This window comes from Lonchura striata, chromosome 1 (genome assembly GCF_050655825.1).
Source record: "Lonchura striata isolate lonStrDom1 chromosome 1, ASM5065582v1, whole genome shotgun sequence".
NCBI classification, from domain to species: Eukaryota; Metazoa; Chordata; class Aves; order Passeriformes; family Estrildidae; genus Lonchura; species Lonchura striata.
Genome location: NC_140703.1, coordinates 113126178 through 113142037, shown reverse-complemented (window position 1 = coordinate 113142037; position 15860 = coordinate 113126178). Strand labels below are relative to the sequence as shown.

Sequence of the window (15860 nt, the reverse complement as noted above, 5' to 3'; positions counted from 1 at the left end):
AGATAGTCTATTTCTAAAAACCAGTAGCAGAAGCAGAATTTTATCTTTTTAGGAGAAAAGTGTATTTTAAAATTAGAAACTTCAGCAGCAATCAGAATATAATAGTACTTTTAAAATTTAAATTAGAAGTATTCCTTAGTGTGGGAATACTAATACCACTACCAATTTTCAGTCTTGCACAACTTTTTTTCATTTTGGCCAGCGTGCATTCTTAAGGAATACACACCGAGTTACAAATTACTAACAAACAATTTGCTAAGGAAGAGTAGGTAGCAGAGCCTAATCAGGAATTAAATTTTACTCCCCCAAGGCATGAGCGGGTTCTGTGTACCTCCTTTATTCCGTGCATGTGCATCTGTGCAGAGAGCCGAGCTGTGTCCCCTCGTGTCCCTTCGCTTCAGCTGTGTCCGAGCTGTCCCTTGTGACATCTGAATGCTGAACTCGCCTGAACGCCCGGCGCAGCGGCCGGCGCCTCGCTCACTCCTCAGATCACCAGCAAGTACTGTAGCTTTAATCAAAACCTTCTCTCCGGGGAAAATCACCCTCCTTAAGCTGATTGATGTGTTGCAAACCTGTCATTCGGAGGGAAGTGTAAGTCACCAGATGATCATTATTAGCCAAATCTAACGAGTAATAAAACTGTATACAGGGTATGCATTTACTGTGCATGTGTATATATTTTTGTACATTTTTACAGTTGTTTCCTACACTTGATTTTATGATATTCAGAAGTGTGTCTGAATCTGGTGAAAAAATAAGAAGCTATTAAGAAAACCTGACCCTGTCACCTACTGTAGTTTTTACAGAGAACTGTGCCCAAGCAAACACGCAAATTTATAGTGCTATGCAAATTTTACTTTGTAAGTTGTCTCTTAAATTTTGCTTAAGTAGTTTATGCTGTTTTTACTGGGCTTTCAGAAAAAAAAGATGAACGCAAAAGCCTCGTCTTGTAAAATAAAATAGCTTTGGCTGTGTAAAAGTACTGTATATTAGAATCTCATTCACACTTTGAGTTGTTTATTTAACTATGATGGAATAGAGGGGGTTTAATTGTGCTTGAATGAAATGGTGACTGCCCAGCATCTGGCTTTTTTTCAATTGTTTATTGAGCAGCCCATATGTAACTGGGAGATCTGCATCCTTTTCCTACTTACCACTCTGTTTTTTGTAACTAAACATGCACTAAGGGCTATTTTCTTTTTGCTTTGGTTGGTTTCATTTCCATTTATGCATTGTGGTCTCAGTCTTGCAAACTGACCCTTGTGAGTGCCACATGTCTGCAGCAATAACCTGCATGGATCATTTTGTGGGGATGGGAGGCAAGAACAAGATTGACCCTATGGGCATTCCCTGAACAAAGCCAGTCCTTGAGAATTCCAGAGGGATAGTTTGCTTTTGAGGCACTTATAGCACCAATATATAAAGTTTTGCATGGCTCCTCCAAAAGATAAGAATGGGGAAGGAGGTATCTTCCTTTCCTGAAGAATCCTCCAAAGTAACCCCAGAGCTGTATAATCTAAGTTGAAACTGCAGCAGGGTAGGGTGGCTGTATGCAAAGATGCTGTAGATTAAACCAATTTTTCAAATCTGACATCTTTAAAGTTTTTATTTTTCACCAGAAGATAAAGCACTCCAACAGCATACTCTGACCATGCTCTGTCCCCTGGACCATCGGCTCTTCTTCAGCCTATGTGATCCTTTAGCAAATGACATTTGTTTCACAATTTCACATTCCTGGGTCATCTTTTTGCTACCCTGCAAGGACTGGGTTCTTGGTTTCTCCTGTAGGTCTTCTCTTCCGTGATGTGTTCCACTTTGAACAGTCTAGGTTGGGCTGAGCTGCCTTAAAATGACAGATGAGTGGTGTCATTTGTCACTGTGTGGGAGGACCTATTTTTTGTGAAGAGGACGGGCTTCCATTCTAAGAGTATGAAAGCAAAAACTTTTTTGTCTTCCTTTTGATTTCTCATGAATACAGTTTTTCTTACCTCAGTGCCTCTGTTGGATCTCTTTGGATCCATAATTCATTTTTAGATGATGATTTTGATCTGGAACCAACCAGTGTCAGACATCACAACTACACCTGCAAGCAGCAGTCAGCACTGGGGTTTATGGGCAAGGGCAGGTCAGTGGGGCAATGTGGCACTGGAATGTTTGACAGCCAGCACTGTCTAAGGGAGCTGTGGAAATGGAAGAACACGTTTGCTCCATGGATGAAGTCACAGGGAATGTTGCTAGGTGGGTTGTTTCTGTGCTAAGCAGTCCACATCACAGTGACCTTTAGGCTGTGAGAGCTTCTTACACACCCTCTCTTTAAGCTGCAAACACCGTTGGAGGCTGCTGCTGGTGGTGGCATTTTCTGTATGTACTTTCATCTCACTAATTCCACGCTTTTTCTTCCAATACTGCATTAATGCATTTGGGAAAACAGCCTGGAATTCCATAAAAGCAATGCTCTGTTCTCAACACCAGATACAACCAGCTGCTGCACTGAGAGCAAGTTCATAGTTCAGATGTGCCACCCTCCTGAGTGCTATGCTGGGCAGAAGGAATGGATGAGGAACAGGCTGATGCACTTTCTGCATGCTTCTAAAACTGGAATCTGTTCCTGAGGGGCTTGACAGAGGGCCTCTGTGAAAAAAATCTTTGTGTAACAGGATTTTGTAGGTAGATACAAGGTTAATAGCTGTGGTATGAGTTAACTAAATGCTCTCCTGGATTTGATCACATCCTGTATTGTATGTCAGATTCCAGTGCTCTCTGCCTAGGTTCTTTTAGCCATCCCACATGTGGAGAGGATAATGTTAAATTCCCCCTCTCCATGTGTGATTTGGGAAGTATTCAGACCACCAGCTGATCCACTCAGCTGTTGGCAGCTGTTGATGTGAACCAAAGGCCACCCCTGGTCCCTGCTGTGCAGAGCTGAAGTCAGCTTGCAGTGCCACTGCTGTGGTGTGTCACACCCCACAACAAGGGACCTTGGCAGGCCAGAGAGGTGGGGCTGCTGGGAATTTCATGAAGTTCAACAAAATGAGGAACAAAGTCCTGCATCTGCACTGGGGCAATCCCAGACACACCTATGGGTTGGGTGGGGAAGGGATTGAGAGCAGCCCTGTGGAGAAAGACTTGGGGGTGATAGCTGAGGAAAAACTCAACATGAACTGGCAGTGAGCACCCACAGCCCAGAAACCAACCCTGTCCTGACTTCCATGGAAAGGAACATGGGCAGCAGGTCCAAGGAGGAGATTCTCCACCTCTTCTCTGCTCTGGTGAGACCCCACCTGCAGTGCTGTGTCCAGGTCTGGTGTCCCCAACGTAAGAAGGATATGGAATTGTTGGAACAAGTCCAGAGGAGGCCAGAACATTGAGAAGAGGACTGGAGCACCTCCCCTTTGAAGACAGGCTGAGAAAGTTGTGGCTGTTCAGCCAGAAGAGAAGTTTATGTGGAGACCTCAGAGCACATTCCAGAGCCTGAAGGGGCTACAGGGAAGCTAGAGAAGGACTCTTTGTCAGGAACTGTAGTGATAGGACAAGGAGTGATGGGTACAAATGGAAAGAGGGGAAATTTAGGTTAGACAGGAAGAAATTCTTTACTCTGAGGGTGATGAGGCCCTGGCACAGGTTTTTTCAGGAAGGTTGTGGGTGCCCCATCCCTGGCAGTGTTCCAAGCAAGTTTGGATAAGGCCTTGAACAACCTGGTCTAGTGGGAGGTTCATCATCAGAACTAGATGATTTTTAATGTCCATTCCAACCTCTTAAATGTCTATGATTCCATTATTTATCCCCCACACACATCACCCTCACTGATCTCCACTGAGCCTTCTCTCCTGCTAGGGGTTACAAAAATTACGTATATGATATCAACACATTATATGAGATACATGCACATACAGAAGTCCCCTGTACTGCCAACATCACTGTGTTCTGCTGTGATTAAGGTTTGTGCCAAAGGGACAGCACTGCTGTGATGAGGCTGCTGGGGCTGGAGCTGGGATTGTGACACCTGAGCTGACAGGGCTGGAATAGGCAGTTCTGCTCTCCACTGGAAAGACAAAGTTGCTTCCCGAAGCATTTGCTAGAAAGGAGAGTGCCAAAAGCAGGTGCCCCTGTGCCACCTGTGGTCACTGCCTCTCTGCAGACATGGCATGTGACAGATGGGGTACAGGGAGCACAGCTCGCTCTGGGGACAGGTTCTTTTACATTGCCATGACTTGTGAAAATGAACTGCCTTTGTTTTTCATCTTGCTGAGGCCGGGCAATGTTTGTAAAAGCCAAATTCAGTGCTGGCCTAGTTGTGACAGCTCTTATTTTTTTCACTTCTCCAATGAAGTTACAAGTAGTTAAGTGTTAGTGGTTGCTGCATTTATATGGAAGATCAATAGAAGAAAGAAACTAACCAGTTTAGGAATGCATACAAATCTCCTCCCACCTTTGCTGCAATAAAATGTGAATTCCACAAGTATTTTCAGGAAAATGGTAATTCTTGTTTGCTTCCTGTCAGGTCAGAGCTCCCTGTCAAAGGTAGGAGACTGCTGCCCTTTGCCTCTGTGCAGCAAAGCTGCTTTGTAGGTAATAAAAGTAGGGTCCATTCTGCCACAGTGCTGAGCTGATCCCCTGAGGCTCCCTGGGGGAAAATCCTTCTCTCTGAGGTTACTCCTCTCTTCACACAACTGCTGCGAGTGTCATGTTTGACCAAACAAGGCTGACTTCTTTTAGGCCCAACTGGGCTTTCTCCCAGATGTGAAAGGCTTTACTTTAAGTAACTGCACTAAACTGAAGTATAGGGAAAATACATTTGATGCTGAATGGGCAGGCAAAACTCTTTCCTGTTTTGCTACTTTCTTCCTCTCATGTTCCACCTAGCACATAATCACGTAATTCTCATTATTTACACAGTTTTGTAAGGAAATTCTGATTTTTTAGAAGTTTAATAATTTTCTGTTATTTAAAATTTTGAATGTTTTCAATACAGAACATTATTGGGATTATAATGGCATAATCTGCTGGAAGGATGCACTGCTTCCTCTCTGTCAGCAGGTAGGGTCAGAACAAGACTCTCTAAATGAATACAATAAAAGAGTTTACCTGGCAAATCCCATATTTCTTTTCTGATTAATTTAAGGATGGAGAGACCTCAAACTGTTAAGAAATACTTTTATGAAAAGGCTTTTGAATATTCTTCAGCTGTGAGGTGTGAATAAGAAACAACCCTGTGCTGCAGACTGGAACTCTGTATTTTTGGGGAGGGAAACTTGCTCACACCAGGGTTAGTTCCCTGCTAGATGGGAACAAAGAGACCACATCTCCCCAGCACCCCTGGCCAAGAACTCCAGTGAGGTTAGAAAGGCAAGGGAAACCTGCAAATTTGTTATTTCCTGAGAGTGTGCGCTCTTGCTGGCAGCCATGCAGGAAGGCAGCTGGCCTATCTAAATTAAGTACTGCACATAATGGAACGTAAATTATTGCTGTTAACTCCAAAGCAATAACGTGGTTAGGGAGAACAAATTGCACAGAACCAGTATGGGGGGTTTTGCTTACTCTCAGTGGAGTAACCTCTGGAGCTAATGTTAGGTCTGGGAATTTTACAGGCACTAATAGGATTAGGCACATGACTTCTTTTTCAGTCTGATAGGAGTCAGTGTTTGATTCCCTTGGGCTTCTCAGAGATTTCAGCACAGGTTCAGAAATGTCACCCAAACAATCAGTACACCCAGATTTTCCCTTCTGTGTCCCCCAGATGAGAAGATTTGCTATTCCACCCATCAGAAGGGTAAAGGACCTTGCACTTGGTGTGCAACCTGTGACAAAACAGTACTCACTACCACTCAAGATACAAAACATCATAAGTATATAGCACCTTTACAAAAATGAAGTTATCAGAATTTTGTTGTTCTACTTGCAAGAGGAAATCTCATTTCTCAACAGCTCACTGAGGAGGGTTCAAGCTTAGTTTTACTCAGCTTCAGTTTGGTGCTCAGGGTGAGGCTCAGTACCTTTGTGTGTTCAGACACAGCTGAAAAGGACTAACAGGGTGTTAAAAGTAGTGAAGGTTTGTTTGCAGTACTGCTACAGGACCTGGATCTGAGCAGCATCATCTGTTTGAAATATTTGATGCTGTATTATTTAGTGGGTCAGAGCAAGAATTGATGAGAAATTGCATTGTCCTTTCTTCTCCCATCAATGATATATTTTGTTTTACAGCTGTCTCAGTAGCTTTATTCCTAAGAGCACCAGAGTCTAATAGGATCAAAGCCTGGAATAGAAGCCTGTAAGTGGAAATATCCTGTGTGGCCTGGATGTCTTTATGATCTCAAAACTTAACGCTACTGCTGAGTCTCTGGTTTTTAGCCCTTCTCCATGAAATCACACATACACTGTCAATTTAACCCTCTGAGAGGGTCCTGCTGTCATGTCATGACACAAAAATAAAAAGAAGTATTCTGAAGGGGAGGATTCTCATCAGAATATTTACTTCTGTGCTTATTAGAAATGGTTTTCTGGGCCTGTTCTTCAGACTTCATTATTCTTGTAGTACTTCAATTTTGCCACCCAGGGAGGACCTGCCAAAGATAAGCTTGCAAGGTAATCTAATTTGTAATTAATAATGCATTTTAATTTAACTACTAATAATTTTACATTCTAATTTGGAATTGAGATTTCCCTTGATGAATGCAGAGAAGAGTATTTAAATAATGGTGTAATTCACTCTAAGATTCCCTCCTTCCTTATTCCCACCAGTTTTACATTATCCCTTGGACATGTGTGAGCTCTTCCTCAGGCTGGTGTGATGGGCAGAGATTAAACAATCATCCTTACACGATCCTTAGAATAGATCCTTATTGTCTAGAAAATTGAATTAGAAATTTTATGGTCTCATTCTTACCAACTTTAGTACTCTTCAGAAGCTACTCCTAACAAGGATGATAACTAAATAAACAACACAGAACTACTATGATATGTTTGCACAAAAGCATGATAGTAAAGGTGTATTTTAATAATGTTTCCTGTAATGTGTTTTTTAAAGCAACCACACATCTATGTTTCTAATTATGTAGTAGCTAAAAATGAATAGAAATGGATATATTCTGGAGGAAAGGGTTGTCAGCCCCCAGCTGAGAGAGTCCAGGTGCAGACTGCAGAGTACAGCTGATAAGAGAGCAGTGAATTACCTTGTGAGCTGGGAGCAGGGAGCTCTCTGGCTGTGCACAGATTAAATACACCATGCTCTCTGCAGGCCCTCATGGCAGGTTTCCTGTGTCTGGTGATGAAATCACCTTGCTGGTGGTGGTACCAAAGCAGCCACACTTGAGTCGTGCATGGAAACATCCCATGGTGGTGTCCCTTTGCCTCCCCCTTTTCCAAAGGACAGCCAGTGTTCAAATGTTTATCTTCCTGTGCTTCTAACTCCTCTCAGGATAGGGTAACTTTCCAGACAAACAACCCTTTTCTTCTAAGGTCTCCAGTCTCAAGAGGAAGTTCAGAATTATGCTGGGGTGTGACTGTCCCAGGACTCTACCTTGGGCTCTCTGCCACTCATACTCGTGGTATAAATGGGAATGAAACTCCTGACACAAACTGTCACTATTGGACACAAAATGAGTACACAGAAGCTTGGTAAGTTCAAAAGAGAAAAAGATCCAGTTCTATTCAAACACCTGGTATTTATAGAATTCCAAAGGTGACCAGGCTTGACACTGGTCTAAAAATCAATCACTCATTTCTCTCTACCCACAGAGAAATATGTAAACTGTTCTATTTATACATGAAATTGTGTGGGAACTCTGACTCTCAGATATGGAAACATTATCAGAAGACTAAAGAAGTTTTATGAGAACTTTAAAACTGTCAAAAGAACTATAAAAGAAAACACTTTTAAAAATCAGGGCAACAACAAACCTCTCTCATGGGTGAGGAGAATTGATTTCTATTTCCACACAGTTTGAGCTGATGTTCTCGTGACAGCTACTGCAGCTCCATGCTCAGCAGGGCTGGATAGCAGGGAAGAGGTGGGTGCTCAGGGAGCAGAGGTAGGTGGTACAGAGAAATAGCATCTATGAAAAACCAGGGAGAGTGCTGGATGCTCTCAGTTTGAATCTTGCAGTTCAAGACCTGCTAATTAGCCCCGTGCCTCCCTGCTGGCAGATGAAATGTTTCTGTTTTGCAGCTTGGGTCTATTGTGAAAATAGTCCAGAGCTGCAGGAACTCCTGGGGCTTGAGAGCCTTCTCTGCCTGCTGGCACCTGACCTTGTTTCTGCCCATACTGGTTGAAAAGTGGTTTGGATTTCAGGGAGCTGTGAAAGGCTCCAAGATCACTGCACTATTTCTAGTTAGTTATGAAACATGTTTGAGTGACTTGGGAAATGGATCTAAATGACATGTTGAAGGAAAAGGAGGCAAGGGCAGTGGTAGCTCAGCTGCAGATTGAATTCCTCTGGTCTTCAGAATTAGCTTGGAGTAAGGGCTGTCACATCTGCTTTTACCTCTTTCTTTTATGTGATTCATGTGATACAGGGAGAGCAAGAGCAGTTGCTGACACCATTAGACACGTAACATTAACATCCTGGTAAAGATGTTTATACTTTCCTACTCAAAATTTCACACTTTGAACTTGTTCCTTTTTACTGAGGTGGGTTGGTGTGCTTGTAACACACTCAGCACTTGATCTGAGTCCAAATGCCTTTCTCATGTCTGCAAGGTAGAGCTGCCTCTGATAACACAAATGCACTGCCTTTTTGTGGCATCCTCCCTGGATGAGTAGGATTTTAGAGAACTATTCACAGCAAACTGTTTGGAGGAGGAGGAAAGTCTGTCTCAAGGGGTACTAGAAGAGAGGCACTGCCAGGAAAGAAGGTTTCTTGGAGTCCCAGAAGGCACAGACTGATGTTGAAAAGATTGTGAAGATTATGCTGGCCAACTAGCAAGGTACTGATTCTCCCAGGCCAGCATCTCCTCCTCCTTGCTCCAGCTGTTCTGCCCTGGCTTGCTGGCCAGTATTTCTGTAGATTCCTTTCTGAAATATTTTCAGCATTTCTATGATTTCTCTCTTTTTGCCTCCCTGTCTAAAGGCTGTTCACTTTTCCTGACCCTTCCTGAAGGTCTTCAACTGCACATTTCAATTTTGAAATGGTTTTTCTCTCTGGTTTGCCTGTGGTCATTTACATGTTTCAGAACAGGGACACACAGAAGCTCTTCCACAGTTACTGTCACCTTCTCTGCATTCACACATTTTCCTAACTCTGGTGATTGGCAACAGTTCACAATACACAGCAGATTCTGATGCAGAAATCTATGGATGGAATGAAAATACTCTTGAATATGCTCTTGAATAGAGCTTCCATGGAAATAGTTTTCCCACACTGGTTTTGTTGCTATTAAATACATTTCTGTCAATGATTCATTCCCAACAATATGAAAGAAAAAGCCAACATTTTGATTATTATGTACCACTAATGATTTGCACCTGACATACTAATTCAAAAAGACAAGGTGGCTTTTGAAGTACTAATTAAAAAAAAAAAAAAAAGGAATTTACAATCTTATATAATTATTTTCCCAAATATAAAAATCTTGTCCTTTTTTTTTTTTTCTGTTTCTGCAGGTGGCTGTGATTTCATGAAATTAGTTAATTAAAACCAGAATTTCCTCAGTTAAACATTCTGTGATTTTGGTGACAGTTTTCTGACTGCTAACACTAATCAAAGTGAAAGCATAAAACTATGCATTTACTTCTCTCCTGACTTCTTGAATAATTCTTCCTTTTGGGTGACGTTTCCCTCACTAATTCTATAAAACTTAGTTACAGCTATTATGTTGATTTAATTTTAATCCCAAATACTGTATAGAGTGATGGTCATCTCAGTGGAAGCTCATGGACTTCAACATCCATTTCTCCCTAAATATTAATTACCAAAAATATCAAAAGAAAATGTTAAGAAATCCCTACAAGCAAAGATTTATCCTTCAACCTCATCAGAAAAATTTGTTTGAACTTTCCCCAGAGGTGAAAGTTGATGCTCAGCCTAAAAAGAGAGGCTTTCTCTAGAAATTCCTTCAGTTTTTCATTCCAAACCTTGCTACTGTTGAACATTCAAATATTCATCTTCCTCATAAATTTTCTCATCATTTTCAGGTCAGACAGAACTTAAAACTTTGGTTAAAAAGTACCTGGATAAGCTCTCTCCTACCATTCTATCCAGGACTGTCCATCTACAGGCTCAGTTTTAAGTAGTGGTGACAATATGTCAAAGTCTGGATGTTATTTCATTAATATCTCTGGCATAATCCTACACTAAGTCATCGCAGGGAAACCAACATGATCTGTTAAATGAGATTATTGTAAAAACAAGCAGAACTGGATACTGTTCTCCTCCAGCAAGTAAGTTGGGATAGCCAAGAGATTGGGATAGGCAAGAGGCTGACCCCAGCTGGCCAATACAATACGGTGCCATAAGGTCAGGGTCACCAGGAAAAACTGGGACAGAGAAAGGGAAACGTCTGGCTTCCAAGGTGGCTCCTGCTTGGAGAATGGCTGCTCTGCATGTGGGAAGTGGTGAGTGATTTCCTTTGCCTCATTTCTGTCTCTTCACCTAATAAACTGTTTTTATCTCAAACATAGTTTGAGATAAACTAACAAATGGGAAATGCTTTCCCATTTCTGTTTTTCTTCTTTTCTTCCCCAGTCCTGCTGGGGACAGGAGAGTGAGTGTTTGTGTGGCTGCTGGCCAGGCTTAACCCACTACATCCAGCAGAAATGTTAGAGTGTAGTCAGATATGGAGAATATAAAGATAAAATTTTTCATGCGAAATTTTTACTTGGATTTTATATGAATGAGATGATAAAAGAAATTCATGACTGCTATTATTAGCAAATCCTGGGATCCTAGGATCTATCATGGGCCCTGGTTATCTTACAGAGAATCAGGTAACACTGGAGAAGGGGAATCAAATTGTCCTGTAGACACTGCTGGTTTTGTCTTCATCCTGACTGAAACCTGGCATAAGAATTTTACTTTCCTCCTATCAAACCCTCACCTGCTGGTGATCATTTCCTTTCATCAACACCATTCTTCCTGTTTATCTTTTCCCTCCCTGCCTCCCCAAAATAGGATGGTTGTCATAATTTTCAAACTCAGCAGGAACATTTTCAAATGTGGATTTTCCCCTGTAATGGACATTGTATCAAAACATAAGGCAATTAGGGATACACTTAAAGTGCTTCCCTTTCATTTTCCTGCTGCTTAAATATTTGAAAGAAATTCACCAAGAGTTGTCTCAATAGTAACCTGAAGACTGACATCATATTTAAGGATTTAATGTTATAACAAAGAGACAGGATTTAATTAACCTTCTTGCTCTTTGAGAGACCTGAGACACAGGATCCAGTTCCTCAGAAAACCACTGCTGCTTCTCTTGCAGTTACTGAGCTCATTAATCTCTGTGATAAGGTTCTTAAGGGCTCTGTGTTCCATTTTGGCAAAGTGCCAAATATTTTTCAGTCCTGCCTTGCAGAGCACATCATTTAAACAAACCACTAACAGAAGAGGAGCCAGGGAAAAAAAGAAGGAAATAGAAATTCAGGAGCAGAAAAAGGTGTGGGATATACTGACTTCCTCTGTTTGCCTGACACCTGTGCCAATGGGCTTGTGCATATAAAATATGATAGAATAGGACAATGAGAAATTTAACCCTTTACATTAACCACCACACAATATACACAAACAGTATCTCTGAAACCAGTTTCTTCCTCGGAAACAATTCCCACCTTTCAAGTCAGACTTCATTCCTCATCTAGGAGGGAGAGTTCCCAAAAGCCACAGAAACTGCCCAGGAAGCCAGGCTAACCCAAACCCAGCCAGGTACTACTGATGGGACTGCCTGGTGGCTATTGGGTGTATAAATCTCTAAGTCATCAATAAGAAGAAACATCACAGAATAACAACTGGGCAAAATTTTGACAGGAGAAAATTTTGAATTTTGTATGGTAACTTATGCATACTATTGCAGAGTGATATGTGAACTGAGGGAGAAGTGACGAGGCTGCAGGATCAGAGTGCACAAAGTGAAAGCTGGAAGAACAGACACCAGCTCCTGCTAATGAAACAGTTAATGGAGTGCAGTTAAACCAAGTGAGTGTGATGTGCAGAGTCTGGCTGTGGAAATACAGTGAGTTTATGTGCCTTGTTTTGGGAGTCTATTTTTCTGAGCTTGTTTTTCCTGCTAAAGCCCTGTTCCTGTAAACACCCACCCCAGAGTGTTGATGGTGTGTGCTATGGCCCTGCTCTGCAGAGGCCAGGCTGTGGAGCAGGGATGAAAAGAAAGGCTGCTGTCCCCTTCTGTCCACACCAACCTGAAATCCACAGGAAAATGAGATGCACAGACTTGGAAACCAGGAAACTTCGTGGTTTAGGAATATACATGCAGTCTTTCCATCCAGTCATACAAATGTCTCTTAGATTAATCTGCTCCTTTATACTGTGCCTCAAAGTCAAGATCCATCCCAGAGGTGACCTACTTGGGCACTAAGCCTGTGGCTGGAATAGCAATGATAATGCTGATACCTAAAAGCACTTGTACAGGCTCTGCCTGGCCATCAGCTGCCTCAAATTCAGCTCCTCCTCTCTTACTGACTCCTCATTCAAAGTGCAGGCATAATTTTGCCCTGCTACTGTGGCAACAAGAAAGGTTTAGGCACCTTACACCCAGCAATCTGAAATGGTGAAGAGAATTTCCCTGGTTAAAGAGACTGACTGGTATGCAAGAATTAAATTTTATCTTGCCATGCATGCAAGTTTGAAAAATTGGAGTGAACTGTAGCACCACGGTGGCCCGGTGTCTATAATGATTATGTTTTGTGTATACAAGACTAATAGTCACATAAGACATGTAAGGATTTCTAGTAGAGACAGAGAGTATTTTAGCTGGTGTAAAGGTAAAAGGAAAAGCAAAATTCTAGTTACCCTTCAAGTGATCCCTTTTTCCCTTTTCCACAGTTTCCCCAGAAGGAAAATTCCACCCATTCATTTCAAAACACAAGGTAGAATCAGGAAATTGCCAAAGTTCCAATTTCCAAATGCTTGATATTTTTCCTTTGTGTTGCTTGCTATAAAAATCTACTTTTCCCATCAGAGACCAGTCAATTTCACTTCCCTGTCAAATTGACTTTCAACTATTTTTGGCAATGAAACACCTGAGATACAATGAAAAGCTGTTTTCCTTAGTCTTCTTACCTATATTAATGAGCCTGTCTTGTTTTTTGGGAGGGAGAAGATGGTTTACAAATAAACCACAGATGGAGATATGTTTGCTTCACTTGTTATCAAAAACAGCAAGTAGGGCTAGGACAGGGGTTTTATTTGGTTGGTTTGTTTTTTATAGAAACAGCTATAGTGCAACATAAAAACTAGAGAGGAAATTGAATTATTTATCAAATTCTATAGCAAATAAAATGTTAATACCAATGAACTATTGGCCTTAGCTCTAATCTTTGAGAAAAGGGGATAAATACATTTGACTTGGGCTTACCTGTTTCCCTACCTGTGTGGTTCAGCACCATTTGACAGATGCACAAAATTAGTTGTGCATCTGAATTACTTTGGAGCTTACTGGGAAGAATTTCTAATTTTTCATAAGCATATAAAGAGTGCTTTTTCTTTTCTATTTCAGTGAATAATTTTTTCCACACACTTATACTGTAAAACAGTGTTTAAGTGATACCAGTTTTAAAATAAAATTGTACAATGGTATGTCTTGACTCTAACAGCACTAAAAAATATTTGTGTCCAGCTGCTCACCTAAACCTGAATATCAGATTAGAAGTTTTTTATTGTGCTATATAAGATTCTGAAAGTTTGACTGTGCTAAGGAAGTAAGTTACAACCAAGGTGAAAGTGAATTTCTGTGCAAATGTTAGTGAAAATATTCAAATAGGAAACAAGCAATAATCCCCCCAGTAAAATGGTAGGGATAAAACTGTGAGTATTCAGCAGTATTAAGGGATGAAATATGTTACAAGGATGCTGTAATCATTTTTGAATCAACATTATAAGTCTAGAAAATAGGGTTCAGGTTTCACTGAAAGAAAATTCTAAACAAATTGACTTCTGTAAACATTTGAACACCCAACCACCTTAAGCACAATGTCACTGTGCAATTAATAGTTATGATTAATTCACAGATTACGTATAGTCCTACCTGAGGTTTCATTTGGCTTCACACATGTATGCTGTGTTTTTCCATTTTTTACCTCTTATGGTAAGCTACTTTCAATATGTTCTTCTAGTTCCTATTCACTTTTATTTGAGACAGTAAGTGCAAACCCTCTGAGTCTAGGATTCTTGATTCTGAAGAAACTGCAGATGACCAAGGTGAAGAGTAAATTTATTTAAAAGAAAGAAATAGCATCTCAGTCTAAAGTAAAACAAGGGTCAATTTCATGGATCTAATACCACTAATTAGACCCAAGAGAAGTGTAATGGGGCATTATTATCTCCATGCATTTAAAACCCTACATTATAAACCATTAAACTTCAAGGGCCATATTCACTTTTATATTAGAAGTCAGTGGAAAACATGATCCCTAATGCACTTACTCCCACTGAAGTGGCTGTCGGGAATGACACATCAGGCATCTCCCCACGAAGTTCACCAAAGCCTCACAGAAGTCCTGCAACGGATTTAAATAAGTTTCATTTTAATAAAGAGCATCTTTTTTATGAGGAGAGCCTGCAGGAGCAGGACCTGTTTAGTCTACAGAAGGCTGAGAAAGGATCTCATCCATACATATAAATATCTCCCAGGAGGGTGCCAAGAGGATGGTGCCAGACTCCAGCGGTGTCCAGCAGCAAGACAGGGAGCAATGGGCATAAACTAAAACAAGACAAGTTTCACCCCTAGACAAGGAGGAACTTCTTTCCATGGAGGTGGCAGAGCTCTGGAACAGCTGCCCAGGGAGGGAGTGGAGTGTCCCTCTCTGGAGACATCCCAGAGCCATCTGGACACATTCCGGTGTCACTGCTCTGGGTGACCCTGCCTTGGCAGGGGGATGGACTGGGTCATCTCCAGAGGTCACTCCAACCCATTCCGTGATTCGCCCTGTGAAAAACGCCAATCGCTTGGTTTTTAAAATTTTGAAAGTTTAATAATAATGAAATGGTTATAAAAATAGTAATACAATTAGAGTAATAAAGTTTAGAGTTAGGACAATTACCAGACAATAAAAAGCAAAGAATTACGAACGTCTGGATGCTCTCGGACACTAAGTCATGAAAAGCATGTCTTGTGAACAAAGGAATAACCTTAAAAACAATACCCTGTTGTATATTTATACATCCTTCATGGTTATGCATACATTCTATTTAAAACAAGAACTCTGTTGTAAATCAGCTGTTTCCTTTAATCCCCAAGGCGTCTTTGCGTCTGAGCAAGGCCTGAAGAAATTAGCTTCTTCTGATAAGAAAACCATAAATTCCTCTTCTCTTGGAAGATTTAGGTGTTCCTCGAAGCGAGTAGCTAATAAAACCCTAAAAAAAAATTCCTAAAAAAAAAAAAAAAAAAAAAAAAAAAAAAAAATCCCCCCACATACATAGTCTCTATTTCAACATTATGTTGGAACCTAAAACGATATTTAAGACACTACTTAAGGGAATTAATACAGCATAACTTCCTAACACTACACACATAATATCCATTGTGATATCTGCGAAAAGGCAATCCTAAGACAGGCGTTTTCCAGCACCCCGTTCCCGCCGGGGCTCAGGGCGGCGCGGGGCTCCGTCCCTCAGGGCGGCGCCCCGGACCCTCCCCGAGCCCGGGCCGCGCTTCCCCGCATCCCGGCCGCCTTTTCCCCGTTCCGGGTTCCCCGG

At 41.4% G+C, this 15860-nt stretch overlaps 1 long non-coding RNA gene across 1 annotated transcript; it reads right to left on the bottom strand.

Annotated features, from left to right (window-relative positions):
* Window positions 1–443: 443 nt before the first annotated feature.
* On the bottom strand, window positions 444–15814 carry LOC146768830 (uncharacterized). The gene is made up of 3 exons (XR_014957069.1): window positions 15676–15814; window positions 14589–14662; window positions 444–572 (listed from the first exon to the last, which is right to left on the bottom strand). It is a non-coding gene; the product is annotated as an uncharacterized LOC146768830 (long non-coding RNA).
* Window positions 15815–15860: the final 46 nt, after the last annotated feature.